Source organism: Chionomys nivalis, chromosome X (assembly GCF_950005125.1).
Source record: "Chionomys nivalis chromosome X, mChiNiv1.1, whole genome shotgun sequence".
NCBI lineage: Eukaryota > Metazoa > Chordata > Mammalia > Rodentia > Cricetidae > Chionomys > Chionomys nivalis.
Genome location: NC_080112.1, coordinates 14,996,892 through 15,013,317, shown reverse-complemented (window position 1 = coordinate 15,013,317; position 16,426 = coordinate 14,996,892). Strand labels below are relative to the sequence as shown.

Here is a 16,426-nt window from a genome sequence, read left to right as displayed (position 1 = left end):
AAATTTCCCTTGGGGAAAATCCAGCCAGCATGTAAGACATTGGACATCCTGAATCCATGATGTGAAGCCCAATGTCACAATTACTTTTTATCAAAATGACACAAATGTAGACAATACCTAAGAATCTCTACTCAGGAACTGCATTGATCAGATTTGCTTGTGTTCATGTCTGTGGAACATTTTATTGGTTGCCAATTAATGTAGAAGGGCCTATTGTGGTTGGTTCCCTCTTAGGCAGAGGAGCTAAACCTTCCTCAAGACCCAGGAAGACCAATTTTGGGTATATATCCAAAGGATGCTCAATCCTACCGCAAGGACATGTTCTAGTCTATGTTCATAGCAGCAATGTTTGTCATATCTGGAACCTGGAAACCACCTAAATGCCCCTCGACTGAAGAATGGATAAATAAAATGTGGTACATTTACAAAATGGAATACTATACAGCAGAAAAAAATAATGACACCTTGAATTTTGCAGGGCAATGGATGGAGCTAGAAAACATCATTTTGAGTGAGGTAACCCAGACACAGAAAGACAATTATCACATGTACTCAACCATAGTTGGCTTTTAAACATAAAGCAAAGAAAACCAGCCTGCAAATCACAATCCAAGAGAATTTAGACAACAATGAGGACACTAAGAGGCTTACATAGATCTAATCTACGTGGGAAGTAGAAAAAGATAAGATCTCCTGAATAAATTGGGAGCATGAGGACTTTGGGGGAGGGTTGAAGGAGGAGGGGAGAGGCAGGGAGGAGAGCAGAGAAAAATGTAGAGCTCAATAAAAATCAATAAAATAAAAAAGAAAGGTAGCTGAAGCACTAGAGAGGCAGAGGCAAGCAGACCTCTGTGAGTTGAAGACCAGTCTGAACTACATAGCAAACTCCAGTACAGCCAGGCTTATTACACAGAGAAAGCTTGTCTTGGAAAAGAAAGAGAAAGAAAGAAAGAAAGAAAGAAAGAAAGAAAGAAAGAAAGAAAGAAAGAAAGAAAGAAAGAGAAAAGGAGAGAGAAGGAGGGAGAAAAGAAGGGAGGAAGGGGGGAGGGAGGGAGGGGGGAGGGAGGGAGGGAGGTAAGAAGGGAGGTTTAGACAGAGACTGCTCTTTCTAGAAATATGCCTAAGTCATTGGCAGAACAGTGTTGTAATTAATACAGTTTCTGTGTGATTATTTGGATCAGGGAAGCCAGGCAAGGAAAGAGCAGGAAGGGAAAGGAAAGCAAGGAAGGAAGGAAGGAAGGAAGGAAGGAAGGAAGGAAGGAAGGAAGGAAGGAAGGAAGGAAGGGAGAAAGACAAGAAAATCAAGTCAGTAAGAAGCATTTCTTTCAAGCATCTGCTTCAGTCCCTGTCTCCAGAATCAGGCCTTGAGTTCCTGCCTTGTAAGCCAAATAAACCCTCTCCCAAGTTGGTTTTGGTAAGTTTTTTATCACATCAACAGAAAGCAAACCAGGATACCAAATGCTGGCCATTAGAAGATGTCATGTGACAGAGCATGAAGAACACAGGTGATAGCAATTACCAACATTATAGCTATATGACCCAAGTCAGACCATCTCAGCCTGCTGCCAGAGTTAAAATCTACAAAATTTCTTTCTGCACTCTATCCAGATTCTTAATCCACATGATTGTGATCCAAACGGCTATTGATTTAAGACATTCAGTTTTGGGGTGCTCTGTTACACAAACACTTGATAAAGAAAATGAAAATCCTAGATTTATATTGGACCTGTGATTTTTGTTTCCTGTTTGACTATCTCCTACCGATCAAAATGGATTTTAGAAGTGAATGACAGTTGTAAGACAGAGAGATGTCAATAATTTATCCATTAGCAGCTTGACATTGAGACCTTCACAACCCACAGCAAGCAGATAGGTGATTTTCTTTCTTCTATAAAACTGAGCATTTGGACCACTACAATGTGATACCAGAATGCTTGTGAGAAATTGACATCTTTAAATGTTTTGTCACTTGCTTTTCTAGGGAAGGGGAAAATATTGAATAGGACTTACTGAAGAATTCAATCACAATCCAGAACAATGGATATTACTATGCAGCATAGACTGCCCATCACTCCTTATTTCAAGACAATAGATACCACTGGGAAGTCTAGGCTGTCTATCAAGACTTCCTATCATTCCACAGCTCTCAGAATTGCCTATAGCAAGGAGGAGTTAATGATCAATATTGGCCTTTCTCTCACAACATGATCTACATTCATTCTAAAGTCTGTCTCAACCAACTTTTTCAGTATTCAGGGGAGCCTGGAGCAAAAGAACATCAGCTGTTCTTTCAGGGGACCTGGGTTTGATCCCCAGAACTCACATGGCAGATCACAACCATTCTATCCCCAGTAACAGGGTATCATACATTCCCCTTTTACCTCTGTGGGCACCACATACAGGCAAAACTGTCATACACAAAAAATTAAAGCAATCTTCAAAAAGATACAGTCAAACAACAGACTTCACATCATTGCTCAGCACACAACATACAAAACGCTTTGGCCCAGGTCAGTTTTCCAAAGTTTTTCCGATTGCCTTTACTCTAGCAATCATTCTGACAACTGTTAAAGATTTTCCTTTTCTTGAGAAATTCTTTGGTGTAATATTTAGTTGTTAGCAGATTTGCGTTTGACTGTGTCTTCACTTCTTTGACAAAGATGCCCACAGATGATGAGTACTCTATGTAACTATTCATAACAAATGACCAGATTCCATTCCAACCAAGACTTAACAAAACACCTATCACATAAAAAACAGAACAAATATACCAGTGTTGCAGGAGCTGTGGGCTGCGTTCCTGCCGCCCAGCTCCCAGCCACTGGCTAGCTTTACCCGAAATAACAACACACAAATTGTATTCATTTAAGCACTGCTTGGCCCATTAGCTCTAGCCTCTTACTGGCTAATTCTCACATCTAGGTTAACCCATTTCTCTTAATGTGTGTAGCACCAGTCTTACCGGGAAAGATTCAGCATGTCTGACCTGGCAGCTGGCTTCATCATGTCTGTCCTGGAGAGAAGCGGCATGGCGTCTTACCTCACTTCCTCTTCCTCCCAGCATTATGTTCTGTTTACTCCACCCACTTATGTTCTAACCTATCAGGCCAAGCAGTTTCTTTATTAGTTAACCAATGACCTTCCTCCATCATACCAGCTTCATAATGTCATTTACAGAGTCACTAAGTTTTTTGCCTATCCCAAATATTTATATTATTCCATCTTACACTCATAGCAATACTGTGGTACTATTATCAGCTCCATTTTCCAGTTTAGGAAACAAATTCTGAAAGGTGAAGCAACTTATACAAATATAAATAGTAGGAAGCCAGGACAAGGGCTCAAGTTTGTCTTTTCACTTCCAGAATTCATTACTCCTTCTTCTCCAGAACTTGACAGATTTTTGCAGTTTATGGAATATCAGTAACTCTGAAAGTTACACAAAGGGAAATTCAGGCACTAGAACAGGACTTACTAGCTACTTCATTCTCTGTCAATGCCAGACTCCACCCCTCTATGGTTGACACAGAGCTGTTTCTTCCCACATTCCACTTCCAGAAAAGGAGTGCTGAACAGGCATGTGGATTGTGGTCAGGGGGCATCCTCCAGCTGTGACTGCCATCAGGGTTGCCTCAGTTGCAAAACTGCTTCATCAGATGCCATGGCCTTCCTGCAACACCTCACATTGCATAAATGAGACCTGGCCTGAGATCACTCGTACATACTCCATTGCTTCATGCCGGCTTTAGCTAAGGCTGTGGTTGTCCTCTTTCAAAGGTCAACTCATTCTGCTCAGTCATACCTTCTGACCTTTCCTTCCCCAGTTCTTGATTCCTAAGGAAAACTTCCCACTACAAACTTCATGGTGGCTTGTCACATACTTTCATGGAATTCAGCCTCTGACATTTCTCCCTGTTTCTCTCAAATCCTGTCTTATATAGTACAAACCTTTGCTAGGAATCTTCCCTTTTTTCTTACAGCTTATTAGAGGTATCCAACCTTTCAACATTGTGATGACATTGTCATCTACAAATTTGTTGAGCCATAGCTATCAGGGGATATACGTGTCCTATGGGCCATACATTGGACATGCCTGGTTTAAGTGATCAGTTGGATTAAGATCCCTCTCTCATCTTAGATAGTACCTTGAGGCATTTTCTACAGTATGAAGGTTAGGCACCTGATTATATGTCTATCCTAAAGATCTGTTATTCAAATGGTGCTAAATGTAGCTACAAAATTTTAGGGAAAGAAGAACTATGAACCAATATTGAAATATGAACAAAAATGAAAAAAGTGACATCCTGGCTCCTTAATGATAAGGTGCTTATGCCTGTGCTTCCCTCATTTGAAACGGTCACCATGCTGTTCTGTGCGGCAGCCAGAGTGCCACTATTGCAAGAACCTACACAAAGCAATCAACTTTTAGACAGAAAAACTTTGTTTAAACTAAGAATTCTTGTGTACTGGTTACTTAGTTCTTTGCTTTTAGACCTGTGGAATATAAAGTACAGGCCAGGTTGACCTGTATAAGAAGTTCCAGGCAAGTCAGGGCTATATAAAAAGATGAGAGAGAGAGAGAGAGAGAGAGAGAGAGAGAGAGAGAGAGAGAGAGAGAGGAGAGAGAAGAGAGAGAAGGAAGAAGACTGGACAAGATATCTGCTCATGTTATCATCAATATTGAATAGCAACATCAGGACTTAACCTCAGAATTTTTTTTTGTTTCAAAAACCTGTGCTGACATTTTCAAGAAGGCTCTGATTGACATGAGTTAAAAGATTCTGGAAGATTCTGTCCATAATGAGTGGTGTTCAAAATTTATTGTTACTGGAAATGATATTCATACATCCCACATTAAAGTTTGCCAGTTATGACATGGTGTTGAAGGACAGAGAGTCCCTTCCAGTGGCTTCTTTAAACACTCCTGCAACTCTATTCTCTCTTCTTTGTTTTCCTTTCTGGGATATTGTACTGGTAGAGTGGATGTATGCCTAGTAGTACACAGTCTGAGTGACTATCAATAACACATAACTGTGAACTTACCTATCTACTGGGGGAGATTGCTTGTTTGTTTCCCGGCTGCCCAGACTCCCAAAATAATCACACAGAAGCTATATTATTTGCAGTACTGTTAGGCCAATCATTTAAGTGTATTTATAGCTATACTTATATCCTAAAGTAACCTGTCTCCATTAATCTGTGCATTGCCACGAGGTCCTGGTCTACCGTCACAGTTTGGCAGGCTCTGGAGGAGGTGTCTGTCTACTGTGGCGGCTACATGACTTCTTTCTGACTCCACCTACTCTTTCTACATCTCTGTTTGAATTTCCCGCATGACTTTATCAAGCCATTGGGTGAAAGCAGCTTTATGCATTAACCAATAAAAGTAACAATATACAGAAGGACTTCCCACACCATTTCACCTTTTCTGTTCAAATAAAAAGGAAGGTTTTAATTTTAACATAGTAAAATTACATATAACAAAACAGTTACTAAGAAAGAATTATAGTTACAATATTAGATCTAATTCATCTTTTATCATAACTAAGGGAAACTATAACTATCTATTCTTCAACTCTATCAAAGACTCCAGAGTAAAACAGACTCACTACTCTTACGATGATATGATGGTCAGACAGTACAAATGAATAGCAATATCTGAATTTCTGCTTCCTATTATCCTTATGGAGCAACAATTGGAAACTTTACAGAATTCTAGCAATTGTTTATTTTCTTGCCTCCTGCAGGGATTCAAGTTGCAGTGATTAGAGATATTTGTCTGATCTCTTCCTAGCATAAATTGTCTGTATTTTCACTCTTCGCATGACTCCAGTTCTAAAGTTATATTAAAACATATTAAATTCAAAATAAATAATATTCTTTAACATTGTAATATATTTTAATTTTATTAGATATTTAGTGTATATATGTACGCATTTGTGTGAGTGTGTATGTACCCATGTATGTGGGTGCACATGTTCATACATGTGCACAGTCACAGATATGCATGCCACAGCATTCATGTGGAGGTCAGAAGACAACTTGTGGGAATTTGTTCTCTCCTACTATATTGGTTTTGGATCAAACTTAGGTCATAATTGTAGACACCAAGTGAATTTAATTGTTAGGACCAACTTGGTGGCTCAACATCATCATATTTTAGTGATTATTTTTACAACAGCACCAAAACTACTACAATTATCTATGCTAAATTCACCACCAGCCTTGTCTTATTATAATGCAACTCCTTGTGAAGTAGGATAACTAGAGTCCAGTCATGAGAACTTAAGGTTGCAGTGTTTTTTATGGCACAGTCCAAACTATTTATTAAAGATTACAGAACACCACTAAATAGGAGTTGTGTCCTGCATGTTGTGAAAGTCTTAACAAAAGGAACTGTTGTCTTTCTTCCTCTGCTAAGTGCAAAGTAAATCACTGTTCCAGAACTATAAAGACCTTGCAAAATGGAAGAGATCAGTGACTGTGAAAATATCAGAACCATGTTCCTGCTGCCCTAAGACTTCAAGAGGATATGAAGAAATGAAACAAAAGAGCAGGTGGAGACACTACAAACCTAGAAATACATGTCCTTTCCCGTGGCTGCTTCCTTTACCATAAGCCATCTTCAATAAGCTATCAAAAATAATTTTTAACTATTTTTTTTGTAAAAGGAGGAATAAGTAATAGCTTGTAAACTACAACCATTGCCAGTAATGAAGACAACAAAAGAGGAATGCTGATTGAGTTTGAATGGCCACATTAAACAGACTTTGTGGTACTTCAAAATATGATTTACTAAATCAACAGTTTAGTAGATGAAGTGTAGAAGAGGAGAGTGTAGCTGAGAGCCAGAACAGTGACCAGGAAGATAACTCATAGCAGGAAAAAACAAGCACAAAGTAAAAATATTAAAATGCAAATTCTGAGGGGAAACTCAGAATATGAGACTTCAAAGACAAATCTAAAAGGATACTATGAAAGGGATGAAAAAAGAGGATACAGTAAAACAAAAAAGGAAAATTAGCTCTTTGAGCACAACAGCTATATAACAGAAATAATTTAAAAGATGCAAAAGTAAGCATATAATACTTAAGAAATATACTTAGAATACCAGTGAATTCAAAGAGAAATTTCAAACAATCTGAAAAGCAATGGAAATCAATCATTTTATTCAAAAATACACATGGCACAGGGATAACTTTACTAAGGGAAAAAACTATATGTACTTAGAGCATTGACAAACAAATATGAGAATAGAGATTAGCTTAGTACTTGTCTTATGATATTTGGGAAAATCCCAAATATAATGAGAAGGAAGTAGGAAAGGAAACAACAAAAGTTCTAGGATTAATAAAATAGTTAAAGGCTGTCCTTTGAGAAAAAGTGATGAACAGAAAACCCTTTTTGAAGTCTGATTAAGGAAAAAAAATGAAAACAAATCTTTCCAAGTCTTGAAATGTGAAAGGGAACATAATCAGAAGTAAAAACAGATATAAAGAATTCTACAATAAATTCTTCAGGCCGGGCGATGGTGGCGCACGCCTTTAATCCCAGCACTCGGGAGGCCGAGGCAGGCGGATCTCTGTGAGTTCGAGACCAGCCTGGTCTACGGAGCTAGTTCCAGGACAGGCTCCAAAGCCACAGAGAAACCCTGTCTCGAAAAAAACCAAAAAAAAAAAAAAAAAAAAAAAAAAAAAAAAAAAAAATTCTTCAGCAGCACAGCCAAAATTCTGAAAAGAAATGCTTTCTTAATAAACTAAATCAACTCATTAGAAAGCAGAATTTTTCAATTCATCATTTATCAAATAAGAGAATTAAATATTGAATAAATATTTACCATTGAGCAAGTCATGACAGAAAGGGAATTCATGGGTTTTTATATAACTATAAATATTTTGGGGAAACAATGTTTCAATATCATTTAAGTTCTCTAAAGCTGCAAAAAAAAATTAGGCAAGCCCTTTAATTAATTTAACGTCATGGCTGAGTAGCTTAGTTTTCTTGTGGGATTCCTAACAGTGTGAGTGGGGACGGTTGCTGACTCTTTTGCCTAATTATGAGATCCTTTTCCTCCTACTAGATTGCCTCTTCCAGCCAAGATGTGATGGTATATGCCTGGTATTATTGTGGCATATTATGCCATACTTGGCTGATGTCTCTTGGAGGACTGCCCTTTTCTGAGGGGAGACAGAGGAGGCATGGATCTGAAGGAGAGTGGAGATGAGGAATAGAGACTGGGGAACAGGACAGATGGGTAGCTGTGGTTGGGATGTAATTGATGATGATGATGATGATAATAATAATAATACAATTTTAAAAGGAAAAAAGCAGGCAATTCCTTTAATTCCTTTTTAAGTTACACTAGTCTAAATTTAATCTCTAAACACACAAAAGGCTATAAACAGATAAATCTATAGGTACTCTTATTTTTTCATATATATGTTGACATTTATAATGAAACACTAAAAAATACAACCCAGGAGTCTTTCAATAAAAAATATGACCAATTTAGGATATATTTCACCCTTCCCTTCATTCAGGAAGTGTTTTCAAGGTATTCATTTCCTGCACCTTACTTTTGAGGTTAGCTAAGCGATTTGACATGAGTAATAAAAGGAGTTGGAAATGTGATTCTTCCCAATGGGAGGCTCCAAGAGGTCTTGTCCACTTTTCTCTTTCTTCTCGCATTCCTACAGTCACCCTGAGACTAGCTACATGAGTCTTTTTTATTTGATTGGTAGAAGATGAGAGTTCTCTTAGGAAAAACTGGTACTAACTACCATGACCTGAAGCAACAGAGCCAGACAGACCTACAGTGACAATTAGAGTCACTTACCTAGGATCACAATAGAACAAGAAAACCCTGACTAACAAGAAGATAAATAGTAAATAAATTATATATATGTGTGAATTTATATGGATATGTATTAATATATATATATATATATATATATATATATATATATATCACAATTAAAACACCCTGGACCACTGAGGATCTAGCAGATAATGTTTCACAGAAATCGTTAATCTATATATACTACTAAATATGGAAATGTGAATTAGGTTCATTATCAGTATCAGCAAATCCCTCAGGATAATCTATGCCATCAATAAATTAAAGAGGAAAATTATATAAATGATGATATTAATATTGTGTGAAAACTCACTTGATAATATTTAGCTGCACTCCTAAAAATACATTTAAAATTAAATACGATTAGAAGGAAGTATCTTGAAACAGTACAGTTTACCAAAAATGGATGCCAAAAATAATCACAAATGGCAAAGCACTGACTCAATCAAATAAAACTCAGAACCTGACAAGAATGCCTCATATCCCTGTTATTATTCATCATTGACTTGGAGTTTCTAGCTAATAAAAAACACCAAAGGGAACTAATGTAAACATTACAAACTATCCTGATATCTTTAACTGTTAATGTTACATTTGTAGAGCTAGAGAAAGAAAATACTTTAACAGAACCTATGCATCTTATTCAGAGACTTTTGTTGCTCTGAATATCAAGTTGGTTCACACACACACACACATACACACACACTTACACAATAGTGTTTCTCTATTCAAGTAATAAACACTGAAATAAAATTATATTCACAGTAATAAAAATACCACACATAATACTGAGATAAATTTGATAAGAAAAACATCAAGGCAGTATGAAGAAAACTGCAACACTAGTGTGGAAGACATGAAACAAATCCTGACAATGTCAATATTATATCTTCAAATTACAATTTAAATCCCCAATGTGGTCTTTCAGTAGAAAAACAGGATGTTTATTCATATAATAAATTTTTAATACTTATATGTAAGAATAAATGCCCTAGAATAAGTATGAAAAAATAAAAGAGAGACAAGAAGGGAGGGAAAAAGAGGAATATTATATATATATATATACACATACATATGTATATATAGTATATATACACATACACACTAAAGTCACTGTAATCAAATTAATAGCATGATTAAGAATAAAATCAATAATGCAGAATTATACATATATAATAATTAAAGAAATTTAAAGCATGATAAAATTAGTATTTCATTTCAGTTGGCCAAAGATAAATTGAAATTGCAGTACGGGTGCAATTAGCTATTAATTTGAAACAAATCAGACCTCTATTAGCCTAAAATATATTCCAGTAAAGACAAATTTGAAGAATAGAAAAAGTTCTCTAAGATAGTCTAGGAAATGATATACATAATCGTGCAGTGGAAAGATCTTCTTAACCAATTCGTGGAAAGAGCCTCTTAACCAATTCCTTAAATTTTGAAATAATAGCTGGGCACTGGTGAGACATTCCTTAATCCCTGCCAAAGGCAGGAGGATCTCTGTGAGGTCAAGCCAGCCTGGTCTATAAGAGCTAGTTCCAAATTCCCTGCCCTACAGGAAGACCAAGGTCCTCCCACTTCTATCTAGGTCCAGGAAGGTGAGCATCCAAGGGAGGGGGAATGGACTGGGGGGAGGAGAAGAGGAGTGGGGATAGGGGGAGGGGAGTGGGGGGAGTGGGCAATATGTGGGAGGAGGGGGAGGGAAATGAGAAATGGGGAGCAGTTGGAAATTTTAAGTAAAAAAGAATTAAAAAAAAAAGAAAAAAAAAAGAGCTAGTTCCAGGACAGGCCCTAAAGTCATGAAACAAAAAATAAAAATAAAACAAAAATAAAAGTTTTGAAGTTATATAAAAGTCATTTTACAACATACAGTTCTCAGAATTTAAGCGAAACTCACCATAATTCAAACAAATTGACAAGACATTGGAAACACAGCTCTACCTGGGGAATATATGAGGAGTTTATAGTGATAATGTAAAGTCTATGCTCACAGCCAAAAATACAAGAAACACAAACTGAAAGGAGAAGGAGGATGTTGTGGTAATGGTGGGTCAGAAAGAAAAGGAATAGAAGAACCACTTCCCAGAGCTGGGATTTAAATGGGCAACATTTTTCTCCCCTAAAGAATTCACACTGATTTGAAGCCAGTGAAACCAGGAACAGTAAGTCATCTTACCCATAGAACTAGTAAAGGGGGTGGAGAGAAAGCTCAGTAGTTAAAAGTGCTTCCTGCTTTTTCAGAATGTAGAAGGCCCAGGTTCAGTTGCCAGCACCCACATAGTAACTCATGACTGTCTGTGCCTCTGGTTTCAGGGAATAGTCCCTTTTATGAGTTTTGTGAATCTATACACACACATGGCGCATACACATACACTAAGGCATGCACACATAAAAATAATAATAAAAAACAAAAGAACCTGCTGAAAGATCACCACGGTGATATTGCAGAATGAAGTGTACTCCCATTGCTAGTGTAACTGTGAATCTATTGCATACTTTTTAGAAAGGAATGAGGTAACACTGAATGAAACTAAAAGCAATGTTATTTTATTCTTGGGAATCTATTACAAAGTAAGAAAAATGGCAGTATGCAAATGTATATAGTCAAGGTTTATTTGTTTGCCTTTTAGTAGTAAAAGTTTTTTTTGGATAACTTACTTCCATTTATATTGCAATAAAGAATCAAATTAAACAATTGTAGTTGATTTGTGGGTTTTGTTAAATGGGAATAATGGCAGAATAACAGCAAATACTGATTTATGTAAATATTGAGTACTTCAGGTAGCCTAGCCTAGCCTAGAACTATATCTATCATTGAAATTACAGTCCTCTTGCATCAGCTGTCCAAGTTCTGGGATTACAAATAGCTGCCTGGCTTTGTTTCACATTTCTGTAACCCTATGAGGTAGGTACTATTGTCACTCTCATTTTCTGGATTAACAAAACAGAGCCCTAGAGAATGTAAAGTCACATTATTAATAAAAGGCTACACAAGTATAATACAGAAAAGTGTGACTGATAATGTAATTTCTGTATGAATTATAATTTAAAGGGAAGGCATAGGCATTTGTGCACATATGTAAACTATATATGTTTAATACAATTCTATGAGAATAGAAATATAGAAGCATACATATTAGTCTAGTAATATAGTTATGTATTTTATAATTGTATCTTAATACTTTGTGTGTGTGTGTGTGTGTGAGAGAGAGAGAGAGAGAGAGAGAGAGAGAGAGAGAGAGAGAGAGAGAGAGAATTGGAAATTAAATAATAGCCACATTTCAACAATGGGCAATTCTATAGCAGATATAGTTACTTTTCTGTATTAAAGAAAAGGAAGCCTATTCCAAGTTCATTCACATCTCCACTGCCTAACTCCTCTTGTTCCTCCTTTGTACCCCCTGGCATTGTGTTCATTCCTCCCTTATGGCAGAAGAACTGTATTTAGAAATGCCAGGTGTTTCCCATCCTACTGAAGCCAAGAGACTCCCTGGAATCCATTTATTGCTATCTTAAATTGTGTAACCTAAGAAGGTTTCTAAGTCCCACCCCTACATAAATCTCAGATTTGAGAAATAAAGGATCTGCCTCGTAGTCTTACATCCTAGAGAAAATAAAACTTCATTGTAGGATCTTTTATTCTTGCATTCATCTATAACAGAAAGATCTCATACTTAAGTTTTTATTTATTATTACTTTCTGTTTATGACATAGGAATGCATGTGCACATGTGAATGCAGGGGAATGCTTCAACACATGGAGGCCAGGTATCTTTTTATTTTGTTCTTTACCTTACTTTTTTGAGAAACGTCTCTCGTTTAGTGAGGGGCTAATTGACTGGATTTGCTGACCAGTGAGCCCCTGGAATCCACTTGCCTTACCTCCTAGCACTGGAATTATAGGCATGTACCACCACACCTAGAATCTGACATGTATAGGTTCTGGGGATGGAAACCCAAATCTTCATCATGCTTTCACAACAAATACTTCACCCTCTAGGTCATATCCTGTACCCTGAATAGAGACTTAAGTGTTATCTTGCCCGTGATGGGCACACATGCTTAAGGTGTTTCCAGAGGAACATAGGCTCTAGTATCTCTTTCTATGGAGCTTTGGATCTTGAAAGAACCCCTTTTTTCATTTATTTGTTTTTTTTTGTTTTGTGTTTTTGTTTGTTTCATGTCTGATTTAAAAACCCCGCATTTACTGAATTAGAAGTCCAATAATTGAGAGCCAAGAGTTTGCATGTTGAAAAAGTCCTCTACGTCATTCTTACATACAGAATTGCTGTGTAGACCATAGTACATAGACATGGGTATGCAGAGAGGTGAGGAAAGACACAGGAATCTAAGGCAGTAGCTGGAGGAAACTGACCAGGCATGAAAGCAAAATGGAAAACAGTAGTTCATACAATTCAACTGGGGGTTTTAGGGTTAGTAAAGACAAAGATAACGAATACAATTGGAAAGATGTGTGAGGAGTTTTATGAATGCCGAGGTAAGAAGCCTAAACTTGATTCTGAAGCAAGTAAAAATCATTGACACATTTAAACAAACAAGTAAGACACCAATGGGGAGCTCGGATCTTGCCAGTGATTTCCAGATTGAATGATACATCAGAATTGCCAGGGTTGTTTGCTGAAAGTCCTGTTTCTGGAGTGCTAACCCCTTCTGAATCAGAATTTTCAGTGATATAGCCCAGATTTAAGTTTTAAAGAATCTTTCAGGGTGATTTCTGGGCAGCCAGTCTCGCAGTGGCTCGTGACTGGGTTTGGAAACCACTTCTTTACTGATGAATACATTCCTGGAAGGTTGTTTTTGTACATAAAGATTGGATTATGGCAATCACTTGTTCAAAGTACTAGGTAAGTGCACTATTTAGAAGCAACCTCCAGTAAATCTCCTTGTTCAGCAAAAGAAAAAGAAATTATGTTCTCCATATCATTTTCCTAAAATGCATACCTAGGCTAAATCAAAACCCTTGACAATTTTCAATAAATTGCTACATGTTTGAGCACCTAGTGTTATAAAGTCATATGGCTGCACTAAATGTACCATGGAAAAAATACTGTGAATGTTCAAAGTTTCACCTAGTCTCTTAACACAGTGAATGAGCCTCAAGAAGATGCTGAAAGAAAGGAGAAAGTGTTAGTAGGATGTGATACTGAGAAGAACTTTAAGTGCAAGTTGTCATTTTGAGGTAGCAGGGAAAGATAAAGCAATAATGTAGGTAGACTAAATAGTAATATGCTGCAACCCACGATTTAATGAGGATTGGACTGCATAATTTTAAAGGTGATTTTTATAGCTCCAAATTTTCATGTTTTTATTTGAATACATGTATCTTAAGCGTAGAAGACACAAAGAAGTGGAGAGGACATATATAATGTTCAAGTATTGATCTAATTCATTTTTGAAAAGTATACAAAGATGATTCTGCATCAGGAGGCTTGTTTCCATAAGCGTTGTGATATTTTAAGAGTGCCATTTTCATTTAAAGAAAGTTTATCTCTTAGAAAGCCATCTTCATTTCTATGAAAACACCATTATTGACAAGTGGGGTTGCTGGCCTAGGAGTTTGCTTAGCACAGTGTTTGAAAGCCAACTCTGAGTTTTCCAAAAGCTAAGCTGCTTCTTTTCCTCTCAGTGGCTCCTAACTTCTCATCCAAACCTTCCCAGTTCTGGTGTGAAAAGTCCTTCTGTATATGTGCTGCTTTTATTGGTTAATGAATAAAGAAATTGCTTTGCACCTATAGCAGGGCAGAACAGAGCTAGGTGGGGAGAACTAAACTGAATGCTGGGAGAAATAAGGCAGAATCAGGGAGAAATCATGGAGCCCCGTCAGAGACAGACACCAGATGGAACCTTGCCAGTAAGTCACAGTCACGTGGCAATACAGAGATTAATAGAAATGGGTTAAATTAAGATGTAAGAGCTAGCCAATAAGAAGCTAGAACTAATATGCCAAGCAGTGATTTAATTAATACAGCTTCTGTGTGGTTATTTTGGGGCTGAGCAGCCAGAAACAAACAAGCAGCCTTCCTACAACACAGCTCTCCTTCAGTTCTCATTCCTTCCTCATGGTTCATGGCTATGAGCTGGTTAAAACCCAGAAATCAGTCATAACAGAAATATTTTAGAAGGGAAATAGAATACCATCAAATCTTTTGTCAATCTGAGTTGGAATCCCACTTTCCTAGAGACTGCCTGAACTACAGGGATTTCTAGTCAACTCTAGATTGCTCTTCCCTGCTACATAGCAGAAAAGGCAAATAGGGATAAGTGATGCCCTGAGATAAATTCAAAACCACGCATTAGTGGGAAAAGCAATAAGAAGGTACCTTGCCAAAATAAAGCAAATCTTGGTAAAGAAATTGAGATAGATTTTAACTGAACAGTCTAAGTGTATTCTTACTGACTAATCATTTGGCTTTGTAGTGAAAAGGTGAAAGGAAACGAATTAATTCCCACATACTATCATGGCTTTTTGGTGTTTTAGTAGCACAGACTTTTGATTTGTAGGCTATATCCTGCCCTGACATTTTTCACCCTGCCCCAGGCAGAGGAAACTTGGGCCTGTGTTATCCAACAGGATCCCAAATCCCAAAGCATTTCCCCCAGTGAGTTCGGGTTCACCTACCTTAGAAGTGGAGATGCAATGGGCCTGGTAGTGAGAAGCAAGCCAGATCCCACCATGAACCAAACGCTTAAAGGGCCTGGTTTTTATTAGTGCCAAGAGTCATGCACTCCTGAGGCCAAAAAGATTCTTGGTCATATCGTCACCATTCGTTTCTGAGGTTTTCAAGAGTCTGCATCAGGGCCAAAGGACTATCAAGTCTTAAATTTCCCCTTGACTTTAAGAGCTTCAGGCAGGAAAAACAAGTGGAGAAGAATTTCAGGGGCCAGTGGACCCTGTTCGGTTCACATCCGACTGTTCTGAGGAGTGGTAAGTCACAGGGTCTATATTGCAGCTATTTTTAGTGAAACTAAATTCCTTCCCCAAGTTCTTCTGCTTCCAATTTGTTCTAAGTGTAGGAGACCAGCTGTGGGCAGATCATCTTACTGGACCAAGTCTATGTCAAGGCGAAGGAACCAAAGCGGGGAGGTGGAGCAAAGCTCGCAGTTTTTGGTGCTTTGACCCAAAAACTATCACTACCTCACTATCTCCAGAGGAGGAGGAGGATCATTTGGAAAGGAAAGTGTTACCACCCCGGGTAGTGGGCATTCCCCTCTGTTACGGCCGAAACATGATACATAGATGACATGAGAGGAAAAAAATGGAAAACTGGCAGGCCTTTCACTTTCTTTTCTGGCTCCTATAAACAACATACTGCACACACACACACACACACACACACACACACACACACACAGAGCAGGTTCTGAAGATTATAACCACATTTTGGCCAGATTTAAGACTGGCATCGTCCCTGTGCCAAGCCAGGGATGAAGTATGAGGAGAATTTGTGTCTAGGCACTTTGCAGCTGTCATTCGTTGTTCTAGGGGTCATTTTAGGGGGAAAGGAGATTCAGAGAAGATTTTCTTTTGGCTTCAGACTTTGGCCAC

The 16,426-nt window shown here is 37.7% G+C and overlaps 1 protein-coding gene across 1 annotated transcript in view; it reads right to left on the bottom strand.

The window, feature by feature from the left end:
* The window catches only part of Fgf13 (fibroblast growth factor 13), a 534,707-nt gene extending 518,930 nt beyond the window's left edge, over positions 1-15,777 (bottom strand). The window contains exon 1 of the mRNA XM_057759648.1: positions 15,500-15,777. The gene's annotated coding sequence lies outside the window, so the exon portion shown is untranslated. The remainder of the gene's footprint in view (positions 1-15,499) is intronic.
* Between the last annotated feature and the right edge of the window lie 649 nt (positions 15,778-16,426).